Here is a 16,182-nt window from a genome sequence, read left to right as displayed (position 1 = left end):
TCCAGTTTTTATAATGTATTCTCTTTGAACATAGAAAATGTTCAACTTACTCATATCACATTCTAACCTACATCATATCTACTTATGACGACAGGAATTTCTAGTATTTCAGAGCATTTGTATTTGGCTATGTACAAATTTGTATTTGTTACAAAACAATTGCACACCTTTCCTGTTTTGTTTAAGATTTGTTGAATTTTATAAAGATACTTGTAGTTTGATGGCACTTATAGTAAAGAAACAATATACTGTGTACACTTGCAATATACCAGGCCCTCTTCTAGGCACTTTATTTTTTTTTCAGTTTTTATTTAAACTCCAGTTAGTTAACATACAGTGTACTATTAGTTTCAGGTGTACAACGTAGTGATGCAACAATTCCGTACAAAACCCGGTGCTCATCACGAGTGCACTCCTTAATTCCCATCACCTATTTAGCGCATCTCCCCACCCGCCTCCCCTCTGGTTTGTTCTCTGTAGTTAGGAGTCAGTTTCTTTGTTTGTCTCTCTCTTTTTCTCTATGCTCATTTGTCTTGTTTCTTAAATTCCACATATAAGTGAAATCATATGGTATTTGTCTTTCTCTGACATATTTTGGTTAACATAATACTCTCTAGTTCCATCCATGTCGTTGCAAATGGCAAGATTTCATTCTTTTTTAAGGCTGAGTGATATTCCATTGTATAGCTATACCACATCTTCTTTATTTAGTAATCAGTTGATGGACATCTGGGCTGCTTCCATTATTTGCTTGTTGTTGATAATACTGCATCAAGGGTGCATGTAGGCAGTTTCTTTTTATTTTTATTTTTACTTAATTTAATTAATTTTTTTCCAAGTCAGCCATGACTTAGCTTGCCAAGAGCTTAGTGAGAGTGGCTCTGCAGACCACGGTGCAGCCCTCTTGGCACTTGATTTTTAAAACTTACACTTACATCCTGAAACACTTTGACTCCATTGATTAGACAGTAAGTTTGAGAAAAACAAAAACAAAAACATACAGCCAAGGGCAAGACTAGGTTTCAACCCAAAATGTAACTGATATCTCTAAGTTCTCTGTGTCAAATATGCATTTCTGTTGAAGATATCCTAGATTAAATATTGCTCTTTCTCAGTCTCTCTTGCTCCTTCACTCCACTTCTCTTTTCCCTGTGTGTGTGTGTGTGTGTGTTTGCATGAACATGTGTGAGTTAGCATAGACTTTCACAAAAAATGTAAGGAGACCTAACTGTTGGGTAGGGAGTGGGGAATAATTTGAATTTTAGCAAATGAAGTTAAATCTGTATTATTCACAGTAATTGAAAATCAGCAAACACCACTACAACATAATACTATCATGGCAAATACAGGGGTGGGACAGTTAATAGACTACATTTATGAGGAATTAGTGTATCCAGGGATCTGTAATCTTGTTAAAATATATGGCATTGTAACTGTCATTCATTATTGCTAAATGTTTTGTTAGATGATGCACTTCCTTACTCATTTATTTTAGTTTATTGTTTTTTACATCTAACTTTTTATCAAGATAAAGAAAAAAACTCCAATTAAGAGAGTTTTGAGAAACTATATTAGAAAGATAAAATTTAGTATTCTGAAGTCTGCTTATTTACACATTCTTTCTTCTCTTCCAGAATATGTACCACTTAGGCCAGGAGTTATCTTATTTATATTTTTATCCATTGCACCTGGGAGGATGTCTGTTACTAGAACTGGCTCCTTAAACATTTGGTAAAAATCAAATCAAATGGTAGATGCCCATAAGTAGTTCAGCTTAATTTAAGTATGTTTCCATATTGTTGGTAGATCCAAACTTTTAATCCAGACTCTATGTTATTTTTTCCTCAGGTTTCATAAATAAATTAACAAAGTATTGACATAAAACAAAAACAGTGGTTTGCTCCTCAGTTAGCTATAAGAAACTTTTTTAAAAGACAAAGTTTGGCTTCGAGGCAATTTTCCCTTCTCTTTTGAACCTTTAACGCCATACTAATAAAAAGCATTGGTATAGTGTTGAGCATGAACCTTATGAAGCGATAACATCTATCCACTAAATGTGCTAAACTGTTCTAATTGAAAACAATATTCAGCAATACCATTAAGGTAATTAGAAGCTCTATTGTAAATTAACAACTTTAAGAAAACTAATTTTCCAGATAGGACTACATGGGTAATGCAGGCAAATATGTACCTAATAATTGTGATTTTAAAAGTATGCTTACTCTCTAAAGGAACATTTTAAGACTCAATATTTTCTAATTGTTACTTTCATTTAACTTTTCAATAGTTGAAGCTCTTTCTCTCTTAAAATCGCATTGACTTTAGACCACATAGTTTATAGTGCATCAACTGCTTATTTTCTTCTAGATTAAAATAGCATTGTAGTACTTTTGAGTTGTATATACTGTGCTTTGTTCTAGAGACATTTTGAAAACAGGCAAAAAAAATAGATACCTAAAAAGGTAAAATTTCTCACTTAAGAGATATGTATAAAGAAACAAAGGGTAGAAACAGTAGTTAATGTAAACTATTATTAAAATAGAAAAAAAAAGTCTAGGAACAAAAATAACAATGCTATATTCATGCTATTCATATGTCCAAACTCTTTTTGGTAAATCTGATTAATCATGAAGAGTAATTCTTTTGGACTATTTACTGCTACTCTAAAATATAAATATAGCAAACCTAACACCTGGAAAAATGGAGTCACATTTATCAGTTGTACCCACACTTAAAGTATTCTGTGTAATCAGTGTTGTGTCACTGTTTTCTGTAAGAATTACAGTTTCAGGCACATGCTTGTTGAAGACACATAGTATAAGTCACACTGAAGTAATGATAGAGAAGGAGCAATATGGATAAAAGCTTACATTAATCCCAGTCTTGTTTGTGAGGTCTTTTATGATTTCCCAAAGTAAAGTAGATATCCCTGCTACCTCCTCCATTATACCAAGTAATTCCCCAAATCTAACTCTCAGTAGACATCACTGTAGTTAATTTACCACTTTCTGTTCTGGTCTCTGTATCTTCATTTGGAGACATAATTTTTGCAGTATCTGCTGTTAATATAGTACCTGGCACAAAGTATGTATAAAGTAAGTACTAGATAAATGCACAAGTAAATGGGTGGGTTTAACCAGTTAGTCTTTGAAAGTTACAAATACCTTGAAGCCTAGAATATTCTACATGGATAGTTAACATATGCTTATTAAATCCCTCTAAATATAGAGTTGTTATAATTTAAATATTTTCTTACATGTTCACCTCCTCTGACCTATGAACTCTTCCAGGGAAGGAAACTCTTACCTACTTTTTTATCTCCAAAGCCTACCTCAGTATCTAAGTCTGGATAAACTTTTAATGAACTCTGTATAAACAAAGATCTAGAGGCAGGCCAAGAAGAATTGGTCAGAACATCTTTTTATTCACCTCATTACAAAGTGACCTTATAATCTTTGAAAAGATAGGAAGCTGAAGACATCTCCCCTTTCCTTCCTCCTTCCTTCCTTTCTCCCATTCTGTTTATCCTATTTGTGTATACTAACATACATTCACATACATATGTGTTTGTGTGTGTGTGTACAGAAAGACAAACTTTCACTAAATCCTGAGTTACGTGAAACTAGAGGTTGTTCTAATTGTATAAAACCGTTCATTGCATAAATCAAAAGCCGTGCTAATGGCCTGTTTTATTTAACCTGATAATTGTCTCTTGTCCTTGTTCTATATACTTGCAAACTATTATAGAGAATGAGAATATTTGTATTTTTGCTACAACTATGAGAAGTTGCCTTGATTGATAAATAGGTGATTACTTTATCCATTCAGATAATGGGATTGACATGCTTTCAGTTCACCAAACAACTTTCAAAAACTTCTTTGAGTGGCAAAGGACTCAATGATGTTATGAAGCAAAAATAGGGAAGATATTTTAGTCAAAATTCATTTTAGTGATAACTAAAAACTAAATTGTATTTTGTTTTGTTTTGCCCAAAAAAGGCTTTTAATTGTATTTCTGCAAGAACACTGGGAAAGTAAATATACGAAGAATAGTATAACATGAACTCTGAGTAACAAAGTATTTAAAAATCACAATTTCTTGTAAAGTTTCATAAGCTTGATTCATATTTAGTAATTATGGAAATGAATCATTGATTTTTTTAAAAAATTCTATTTGAATAACTGAAGTAATCAGTGCGAACAACTCTATTCCTTGCTGTTCTATTGATTGAAATATACTTGTGAACGTCAGTGGGACTTTTGAATATTACAGATCACACTCATTTTGGTCAGTGATCTATCACAGATGATTGGTATTAAGAACCCGGCTGTGCCCTCTTGTTCTACTGATATTTTCAACAGTTTTTTTTTCCTCCATAATAATTCAGAAAACTATAGATGAAACTCTGGTTGTTCATCAGTCACACCGGATTAATTGCCCTAAGTATCCCAAATCAGGAATAACAATTAAAAACAAACAAACAAAATTTTTAACAAAAACAAAGGAAGAAAATAATTTGAAAAGAAAGAAAAAGTTCATCCAGCTAGAAGTCAGACTCTGACCTACCCTTAAATGTGAAAAATAATCAACACACATACACATGCATGTTCTAACCCTAGAGCAGTTTATTTATTTTTTTAGAGCAGTTTCTTAAGTAGAGTAAGGATCACTCCTCTCTAAAACAGTGTCCTACAAGCTTTTCAAACACTTTTTTAGTTCAAGTCCTCTGAGAGGCAGGTGCCAAAATGCAATTAGATCCACAATACATTTATTAAGGGACTGCCTTTCAGAGAGAGTGGAGAGGGAGCCTAGAATGTCTGGGAGAATTGTTAGTCGGGTGTGAAGATCTGACCTTGAATGAAGGTGAGAGGGAAGGAAGGAGGGTTAGGTAAATGCTTGATTTATTGCCATGCAGTTCTAAGGGAAGTTTCAGCAAAGCCAATAAGGAATCCTTGAGCCAATGCACCATTAGAAGTCTGGCGTGTCCCAGGAGCCCGATTGCTTCCCTCTCGCTGCCACATTCAGCCATAGGTGGAAGCATTTGTAAGAAATAAGCCCTCAGCAGAAATGTAGTGATGGACTTCTAGAGCATACCACCGGGGGGCTGTCAGTTACTTTTTCTGCACTCCGAGATCTGAAAGCCTCCTTCTTATGGCTGCCTCACTCACCCTGTGCCGGGATTTGCTCTAGACTCATTCCAAGACACAGACATTAATCCACTGTATTTTCTGAAATAGTGACACCAGAAATCCACCTTCGACTGTATCTCATGGCAGGAGAGGAAATACAGCTGTTGCCTCAAATATAGACACACAAGTGAATGTAAATTTTATTAAGTGGAAGCCTTTGGGGCCAAGAATCAGACTTCTCTCAGGTCATTATGAACAGTCAGGGACATGTGTACTTTTCTGCAGCAAAACAACAGCAGATTAAATGATCTGCCACAGACGTGTAAAACTCTGTGTCTACAATTTTTCCCAAATTTCCAGTCACCCTGAACATTTTCAAGAGACAGTATAAACCATTATGACCTATTATGAATCTCATTGATTATATTATAATAGGGTTATTTTCCCAACAGACAAATTCTGCAAAGCACATACAGAAGTAGATTGACCAATAAACAAATTAATCCCTTGGAAGCACAGGAATTTCTAGAAGCAAATATAGATAAATTGATAGAGACATTCTTAACATTCTATTTCCAAAATATTAACTAGTTTTAAAAAAAGGAAATTGAAAAACAAAATGATGGGCTGATGAACTCTGCCAAACATAACGTTTGGTTATGAAAAGCCTCTTTGGATTTTAGGTGTCCTATTGTTACACAGTCATTTATTTAGATTTCAAGAGCAATTTAGTCATTGCAACAGTTCGAATAGCTGACTAGCAAAATTCATAGACAAATCAACAAAATTTTATCGTGAGGGATGTAACCAAACTTATAGAGAGGCTAAGTTAATGGTATGTGAAATTTCTTATTTCTACTTAAAACATTAGGAAGATGATGTAGTACTTTCAGGAATAAGGGACACTGGATGTAAAGAAGAAAAATCAAAGTGTTAATAGATTTTCAGTTCTTTCTGGATCATGTCATTCTACTGAGCAGGAAAGTCAACAAAGTCAAGTGTGCCAATAAGCCTATTAAAGAACTTCTCTAAAGTATGTTGAAAAAGAACTGGCAATCATACTATTATCATTAGATACATGTTAAGTGCAGCCTGAAGAAAGCAAACTTCACTTTAGCGATTCATATTTCTAGAAAAGGAGGCCCTTTTGCCACTGTAAAATTGCAGTTCATCAAATTTATTTTCTCAAAGAAAATTTATTTTCTCAAATTTATTTTCTCAAAGTTACCAATATTATATTGCATGAAGAAAAATATATTGCAATTCCTTCTCTTTAAAAATTGTTCATGCTCGTGTTTTCTAGCCGTATGGTCTGTTTTCCTATCTGCAGACTTTGCTATGCTCAATTTCATTTCTTCTTATTCACAGATTGATTACATTAGTGTGATCACTTAAACCATTTGAAATGTGTTGTCTTTAGATTATCAAATAATATATATCTAAGCCTCTCCCTCTTCTCTACAGAGATAGGACATTTTTTATTCACTTTCCCATTGGAACTTCAATACATTCTATATTTCAAAAGTAAGAAAAAGATAATTGAATTTATCATCAATTTTGTTTTAATTTTTCCAACTTGTTTGATATATAATTTTTCATAAGATGAGTTCTGTAACATTCTCTGCCTCGTCATCCTCAATATCCCCTGTAAAGAAAACTAGTGTTCAGCCTATCAATGATTTTCTTCTGCAGAGGTCTTTGAATTAATATGTACAAAACCATAATTGTCCTAATTAAGGAAACTAGGCAATAAGTGTACCTATTTTCCAGAATCTGTTAGGTATAATTAATGTAATATTCTCCTCTAATTCCTTAAGTCATTTATCTAGCCTCTCTTCTATACTTGGTTCACAATTTTTTTTCTCTGTGTGTGTGTGTGCAGGCATGCCTGTGTGCATGTGTGTGTGTTGACATTAGCAGCTAGTATCTCTTTGTTTATAACTAACGGACCCAACTTTTTGTTGTTTGGTTTTTTTAATTTAATTTATTTCTGGGGAGAGAGAGAGAGAGAGACAGAGCATAAGTCAGAGAGAGGGACAGAGAGAGAGTGAGAGAGAGAGAATCCCAAGCAGGCTCCATGCTCAGCACAAAGTCCACCACGAGACTCCATCCTACATCCCTGGGATCATGACCTGATACTAAAAGTCGGATGCTCAACTGACTGAGCCACTTAGGCACTGGGGGGATGAAGTTTTTTGGACATAGAGTTTTACAATAGTGTTTTTGTTAATCCCCATTTTTTTTCTTTTTTCCCCTTTTTTCTTTCTGCTTTGTTGATGTTCTTGTTGTTGTTTCTCTCTGTTTCTAGCCATGAAATAAATTTGACTTGATACTTTTATCTCTGGGTTTATGTGAATTCTATATATTGATAATATCACATTTTGTTTTATTTCTTCTGAATAGTCCAGAGTTGATTCTCTATAACTGCTTTGTAAATAATTCCACAAATCAAGCAGGCAAATTCCAACTATTTCCAACCTGGGCAGAGTATCTAGGATATCATCTCTTTGTCAGTATCTTTCATGCAGCTGATAATATTATTAAGATCTTCCTGGACCCCGACTTCCACCATATCACACTGAATTCTTTCTTAGGTATATCTTGGCCATGTCTCACTTTTTAAGTCCTTACAGAATCTAGCCATATCAGTTTCTCTTGAATCTCTCCTCTGATGATAGGAAGAGGAAATGCCACTTATGTATAATAAATTTAATTCAAGATACATTCAAATTCTTCAAGATCAAACATGGTTTTCACTGTATTTCTTATTCCTAGAGTGCAGGAACAGTAGGAAAAAAAATGGAATTCTTAGGGGGAAAAATAAAGCTAAGATCTTTAGAGCCACATGAAACTCTAACAGACAAGAGAACAAAAATATGCTCTGTGAGTTGATGAAATATTTAAGGAGGAATCTGCATAACATCTCAAAAAGCATCTATGGCATTCTACTAATAAGATGCATAAAAATTACTGCAAGGTACATATTAATTACGAGAGATTTTACCTTTCAATAGATCTGCAAAGCATTCCAAGACTACTTAAAAAAAATAAAAACCTGACATCAGTCACTTTCTGATGACTCAACACTAATTAAAAACCATTCAAGAAAAATTTCCTGGATTCCTGTTATAAATAATCTTGCCAAGTCCTTCTAATCACTCTTGCCATTATTAAGTATCAGAATTTAAGGTCTGGAATGTGCATTTCAGGAACTACAAGAAACTATCTGTATCTGATAATGATGCCAAGACCCCTTCTAAGCATTGGATTCTGCAAGTTTATTGTTTTGTTCATAAGTGCTTCCATGATCATTTTTGGCCATTTTACTTGTTGTAGGAGAGATTGTGCTACTTTGTCATGGACCTTAGAGGCACGTGTTCTGGTCCAGTTGAATTTCCCAGACTAAGGGCTTCCAAGTATATGAAGAAGCTCCTTAGTGGCCTAGAATGTGTTTGCAGCCACATGTTTTATATATATCACACTTAGAAAACTCAATACTATTCAGTATGTTGTGAAGGCCATTTTGTCATTAGCAGCTATATTCTGTCTTAGGAGATAACAGATATTTTTAAATCTCATTCAGTGGTTTTTTAGAGAATCAAGCTACCAGATATTCTCAGTCATTTTTTTTCCTTGAGATAGAACTAAGTTTCCTGAATTGAATGCCGTGCCACGATGCAAATTAAATATAGGTAAATAAATAATCAGTCCAGGATTGTACACTTTAAAAGCATGATTATTACTGAGTGGATTCAGAAAATAATTTCCACTGTAGGGACTTGATCTAGGTGCTAAATATGAATACATAGATTCATCAGGATGAATGATGAATGAAGGCTTCCATTATTATTCCTAACAGACAGACTACCATCTAGCAAATGTAAAACTTCTAGCCAAACAAAAAGATACTCCTGATGGAGGGCAGGGAGAAAAACACCTAAGCTATAAAATATGACCACTGAAAAGTAGAAAATTAGTTTTATAGTTGGAAATCACTGTCTATGGCATCCATAGGTAGGTTTCTGGGATGGCAGTCTTACTAACATAATTGGGCCTTAGATTACTCAAGTGACAAATATCAAATGATATTACTGAGGAAAGTATATATTTTTTTAAAATCCCAGTTCTTCAAATTTAGAATATGAGAACAGACTTGTTTCTTATCTAAAAATGGAGTTTTATAATATCCCCTTCATACACCTACTTACTAACAGGTGTTTAACAGTGTTAATAAATTTTCATTCTGGAGAATTTTCCCTTTAATACTATAAAAAATTGCAATCCCTGCATTTGTTTAGTCAGTTTCATGTAATCAGGTTTTATATTGACTGTAGCACCAGGCCTCCTAAAACCATATTCTTGAATTGAAAACTAAAACTGGAATGAGATTTTGTATGAGAAGTCATTGAGGACAATCACATATGCTATAACCATTCCAAAGATCAGAAGAAATAACAAAAATAAAGCTACTTTTGTTGTTGTTGTTGTAGTATTTTACATACCCACGACTTATTTATTTTATAACTTGAAGTTTGTACCTTTTGATTCCCTTCACCCATTTTACCTATCCCCTACTCCTTACTTCTGACAACCACCTATCCTGTGTATCTATGAGCTTGGCTTTTTTTTTTTTTTTTAATTTCACATATAACTGAAATCAAATGATATTTGCCTTTGTCTGACTTAACTCATTTATCATAATGCCCTCAAGGTTAATCCATTTTTCGCAAATGACAAGAATTCATTTTTTCTTACAGCTGAGTAGTATTCTGTTGTGATACATATACCACATTTTCTTTCTATTCATCCATTGATGGACCCTTAGGTTGTTTTCATATGTTGGCTATTGCATGTAAATAATGTTGCAGTCAACACTGAGTTGTATCTACCTTTTAAAATTAATTGTTTTCAGTTTCTTTGGATAAATATCCAGAAGCGGAATTGCTATAGCATATGATAGTTCTACTTTTAATCTTTTAAGGAGTCTCCATACTCTTGTCCATAGTGGCCAGACTAGTTTACATTGCAACAGTGTACAGGGTTTCCTTTTGTCCACATCCTTGCTAATACTTGTTACTTCTTATCTTTTTGATAATAGCCATTCTAACAGGTGTGAGGTGATTTCATCTTAGATTTTTGATTTGCATTTCCCTGATGGTTAGTAATTTTGAGCATCTTTTCATGTGTCTGTTGACCATCTGTGTGTCTTCTGTGGAAAAAAAAATGTCTATTCAGATCCTTTGTCCATTTTCTAATTTGTTTTTTTGTTGTTTTGCTGTTAAATTGTATGAGTTCTTTATATATTTTGGATATTAACCCTTTAACAGATAAATTATTTGCAAATATTTTGTTCTATTTCTCCTAGTCCTCCCATTTTCTCTGTGATTTCTGATATCAGGATTAGAGTTAAATTGGAAATTTTTAAATTGCCATTTTATTCCATTTATTTTTGAATTATTAATAATGTTACCCACAAATTATATTGGGAAATTGTAAATAGAAATCTGAAACATGACACGCATAGGCAATGTCAAAAGTTCATAAATAGTAAAAGTAAAACCAATGAATTACCAAAGTTGGGATTAGTAAATGCTTTATTGTGCACAAACCAAAACCTCATGAACTTAAGAGCCTTCAAACCAAAATGTAGAATGAGGCTCTGGACCTATATTTTTATGCAGCAGCATATATAGTGAGGAGGCAATGACGGTTTATTCTTCATGGCCTTTGATTATAATATTAGAATTTTCTTAAATGATAAGGAATTGTTTAATGGTTGCCACATGTCAAATTTGCGCAACAGTGTAAGTTTTGCGTATGATTTCCAGAGGCATAAACAAGAAATGGCCCAGGTCAAGTTAGTCTTGCAAAATACAGCAAATTAAGCTTTGCTTGTTGGACTGAACTGGTTTTGTCTGCTCAGGAAATTTTCAAGGCTTGTCTCTGGTTTTTATTTTAACAGCACACAAAATTGAATGGCCATTTACTCTATATTGAAATGAATATAAAAACATTTCAGTTGGGCAACAAATCTTTTGATATTGCTATAGTCAGTTCCATACTTGGAATTCACGAGAGATTTTAGAGAGACAAATCTTTAAGGAAATCCAGTGGTATCCTGCTGATTCTACATTTATTATTTTCTCTTTTTTGATAATAAATGTTGCCATAAAGCTCCTGTAGAAAGGATTTGAGAAGAGTTCCAAATACATTCACAAATAAGAGAAAGTAAACAGGATAGGTATATTTTTATGCAAATAAAGCTATTAATATGGAAATCGGTGAAATAGAAAAGTTCTTTTTAGCAGAAAATCACAATTTTTTCAAACATTCAAAGAATTCATTTACTTTCCTTTAAAACGCTATGTATCCCAAATATATCAATTGGGTTGATATCAAAAGCTAGATCTTTTATCATAATTTTTGTTCACAGAGTTAGAAAATAAAACAAGTTTTCTATTCTTTATTTAACCAAAATACTAACAATATTCCAAAAATTCATGTGATAACTGATATTTGAAATCTGAAACTTTGTGGTTTTGTTACTCTTGATAGTACAATACTGTATAATATATATAACCATAGCAGGGCCTGAACTCAACTTTAACTGATAAGTGAGGCTTCTGGCACATAGCTGTAATAAAAATTATGTTTTCCTACTGTTTTGTGGACTATGGTACCTATTTATTTTATTTATACACTAGCTCATGGTGTGAAATCCTCCTATTTGTTTGGACTGCTGACTTCTAGAGTAAGAGTTTATTTCCTCATGTATTCTGTATTTATGGGAGTGGACTCATCTTCAGAAGTATATTGTGAGGGTAACACATGCTCTGGTGTTTAGAAGTTTGTCCCTTTGGGAAAATTGCTTTTTAGTGTAGTTTAGTTTTTCCTTTTGTCAGTTTTCTACGTAATCAATTTAAGACCAAGTTACACATTGACATCTCACTTAGGAGTTCTCAGCCTGATTGGCTAGTGGAATTTAAACTCTGTTCTGCAGTACACATGATTCAAATTTAGGTTTTGAGTGAATGGTTCCATTATTCACTCATAAATTAGGGCAGATGACCAGCTCTTATTTCTAGTTTGATAAATGGGATAAAGTTTCTTCTTCCCTTTATGTAACAAACTCGCTTTTACCACCTTGTTTTCTTGGGGCTTATAGTCATAAGAAAATTAACCTCTAAGGATAGATACAGTCCCCCAGCCTGTAAGGACCATGTTTGGCTTCAACTCCTGATTACTGCTCTGACTGTGAGATTGTTCTTCATTTCCGCATGTCTTTTCTAAAACTATGCTTATTTTAAATGTTAATTATGTACAGTCCCAAGTAATTTTAAACAAATATGAATACAATAAGCAGCATTGGTACTTTCCAACATACATATGATTCCATCCAGAAGTTGTTACTTGTTTATTTTTAACATTCTGGGTTTCTTTTTCACAATGGTGTCAGTATAGCAACTTGGATATTATTTTTTGTGTTGTAGGATTGAGCAAATGAGTAAATATACTGCTGTTTGAAGCCAGAATTCTTTTTTTAAGTTTATTTATTTACTTATTTTGAGAGAGAGAGAGAGAGAGAGAGAGAGAGAGCGCACACACGAGCACAATGGAGAAGGGGGAGAGAGAGCCAGAAAGAGAGAATCCAAAGCAGGCTCTGCACTGTCAACACAGAGCCTGAGGCGGGTCTCAAACCCATGAAATGTGAGGTCATGACCTGAGCCGAAGCCAAGAGTTGGACACTCAACTGACTGAGCCACCCAGGCACTCCTGGAGCCCGAATTCTTGATATAAGAGAACAGAGATACAAAGATACAGAATGGCAGAAGATCGGAATTCAATTATAAATATGCAATTATAATTACATAATCAAAATGGACAAACTAATATCCTGCACTGCCTCTTGATGTGAAGACACATGTCATAGATACTGTATCTGCCAAAAAGAACAATGTGAACTTAATCATGATAAGATATTAGGCAAAGCTAAGCTGAAAGACAATTTATAAAACACATGGCAATTTATAAAACTTTGACTCTTCTGAAATGTAAATTTGAAAATGTAATGTTAACAAAAGATAAAGAGGTTAAGAACTATTCCAAATTAAAGAAAACATTTTAAAAAAGGAAATAAAGGCAATGAGTGATTTCAGTCAGAGACAATAAATGTATGTATTCATAATTAATTGCCTGGCACTAAAACTGTAGAACTGCAAAGATAAATGGAAACAACCACAGTAAGCAATAATGACTATCTAAAGGATGACCAACAAACAAAATTTTTATTAAAACAAAAACAGAAATGGGTACCTGGGTGGCTCAGTTGGTTAAGTGTCCAACTTCGGCTCAGGTTATGATCTCAAGGTTTGTGAGTTCGAGCCCCGTCAGGCTCTGTGCTGACAGCTCAGAGCCTGGAGCCTGCTTCAGATTCTGTCTCTCTGCCCCTCCCCTGCTCATGCTCTGTCTCTCTCTGTATCTCAAAAATAAATAAACATTGGAAAAAAATTTAAAAACAAAAACAGAAACAAAAACAAAACAATTTTAACATTAAAAAGACCTTAGAAAAATTATATCGTGTCCTGCCTTGAATTTTGTAGCCAGGTAATCTGCCATTTAATAATCCAGCCAAAGTTTTGGAAAATATAAAAAGGTTGGATTATTCACCAACCTTTTCTAAAAAAAAAAAATGTGTGAAGTGTGTAGTTTAACAAAAAGGCAATTAATTATGAAAGAAGGAAATAAAGCAATAGTGAAAAAGATATAGATACAATTTATTGTATTTAGTATTGTTTATAAAATAAAAGATAACTAATTTGCTAGCAGGAAGATTACGAATACACTGGAAGTAAAATGCAGTTTTAACATTTAGGAGATATATAGTTTGAAGCTGAAAAAAATTGAAAATCATTTTATAAAATAAGAAACTGCATATTGCTTTGTAAAGTCATTGAAATTAGAGCAAAATAAATTTAAAAAGAGTATCTGGCAAAAATTAGAGATAACAAAATAAAAAAGTGTTTGAAAAGCTTATTAAGATGAAGATAATTTGCCTGTATGTATACTGGGTTAGTTTTTTCTTTTAATGTTTATTTATTTTGAGACAGAGAGTCCATGTATGTGCCCATATGCGAGTGAGCAGAGGAAGGTTAGAGACAGAGAGGTAGAGAGAGAATCCGAAGCAGGCTCCACACTGTCAGCACAGAGTCTTAATGAGGGGCTCAATCTCATGAACCATGAGATCATGTCCTGAGCCAAAATGAACAGTTGGACACTTAACCAACTGAGCCACCCAGGTGCCCCTTGGTTAGTTTTTGAAGTCAATAACTTAGTGACTTAAAATAGCAATTTATTGTCACCTCTCACTTTCTGAATATTTATGGACTCACCTAAACTGTTCTTGCTGAGATTTTCTGATACTGTTGCAGCACATGGCAGGTGAGACTTGAATGTTTCTATAGAAGATTCTATAGCTATAGCATAGCTTCTATGCTAATATATTTTTCTTAATGTTGTCTTTCATGTAGCTAGCTTGGGGTTCGTCACAGTATGATGGCCATAGGGTAATTAGATTTTTGCCTGATGACTGGTTTCCTCAGGAAAAACAATCTGAGAGCCAGGAAGCAGAAGTTTCCAGGCTCTAGACTCAGGCTCAGACACTTGCACAGGATCACTTCTACCATATTCTGTTTGTCAGAGCACTCAGATAGCACACTGAGATTCAAGGGGATGGGGAATCACTTCACAAGAGAAGTGCCAAAGGGTTTGTAGCCATCATTGAACTAACAGAGTCACTTTCTGAGGTTTGTATTATTTGACTTCTTAAAAGCTTTCGACATTGTCTTTCTTACATTTTTTGACAGTGTATCTTTCTAATGTTCTCCATATTGCTATGACTGCTCCTTCTCTATACCTTTGGTGGATTGCTCTACTTTACTAAGCACACACATTTTAGTGTTTCTGAGTTTATTTTGAATCATTTTCATTTTTCTTTCTATATCTTTTTACTTGATCTTTTGCAGGTTCATGTTTTAAAGTAACATCTTTATTTTTTATTATTTTTTAATGTTTATTATATATATACATATATATGTGTGTGTATATATATATATATATATATATACATATATACATATATATATATATAGAGAGAGAGAGAGGGAGAGAGAGAGAGAGAGAGAACAAGCAGGCAAAGGGCAGAGAGAGAGAGAGGCACGGAATCTAATGCAGGCTCCAGGCTGTGAACTATCAGCACAGAGCCCAACATGGAGCTTGAACTCACGAGCTGTGAAATGATGAACTGAGCCAAAGTCAGGTGCTTAACCGACAGAGCCACACAGGCACCCCAACATCTTTATACTTTATATACTTTTCTCAAATAATGATCTTCAATCTCTCCATTCAACTCGAGTCTCATATAGTTTATTGCATTCTTCTATTTGCACTTGTATCTCCCATTGTCATCTCAAACTTACCATATCCAAAATGAGATTGTCAAAATACTCTTCCCTTCTTCCCCACGTTCCTCAGTTACTCCTCTGGGGGGAAGAAAGAAAGAAAGAAAAGAAAAGAAAACAAGTATCAGCACCTATACCACTATAGATAAGTTGTCTAACAATATGCCAGTTTTCAAGGTATAATCTCAAATTTGTTTTTCATCCAACCCTTTCCTTTGGTCTCACAAAGACGCCACCTGTAAACTCTGCTAATTCTACCTCTGAGCACAACTGTTGTATCTGGTCTTTTGTTCTACTCTCTTGCAAACTGTAATGGTAGCTGGCCAATGAAATATTCCTTTTGTATACACTTTTTTTTGGCCTACATTACACAGGAGGAAAAATAACGCTTCAAAATATAAATAAGATAAGCTTTACCTTGACTCTTTCTAACTTTCCTATTTTGGATCTATTAAAAAAAAAACAACAACAACTATATTTGATACTTCAACAGAAATCTCAGGTATCATCACCATTATTTTTAATAAAAAATTTATTTCTACTAGTATCTTATAGTTCATGCCCCAATGTTTCACCGAAATTAGCAGAGATAATT

The 16,182-nt window shown here is 33.8% G+C and overlaps 1 long non-coding RNA gene across 1 annotated transcript in view; it reads left to right on the top strand.

Annotated features, from left to right (window-relative positions):
* Nucleotides 1–16,182, top strand: part of LOC131484783 (uncharacterized) — a 275,064-nt gene that overhangs the window by 152,427 nt on the left and 106,455 nt on the right. The gene's annotated exons all lie outside the window — the stretch shown is intronic.

Source organism: Neofelis nebulosa, chromosome 1 (genome assembly GCF_028018385.1).
Source record: "Neofelis nebulosa isolate mNeoNeb1 chromosome 1, mNeoNeb1.pri, whole genome shotgun sequence".
NCBI classification, from domain to species: domain Eukaryota; kingdom Metazoa; phylum Chordata; class Mammalia; order Carnivora; family Felidae; genus Neofelis; species Neofelis nebulosa.
This window is presented reverse-complemented; position numbering and strand designations above follow the sequence as displayed.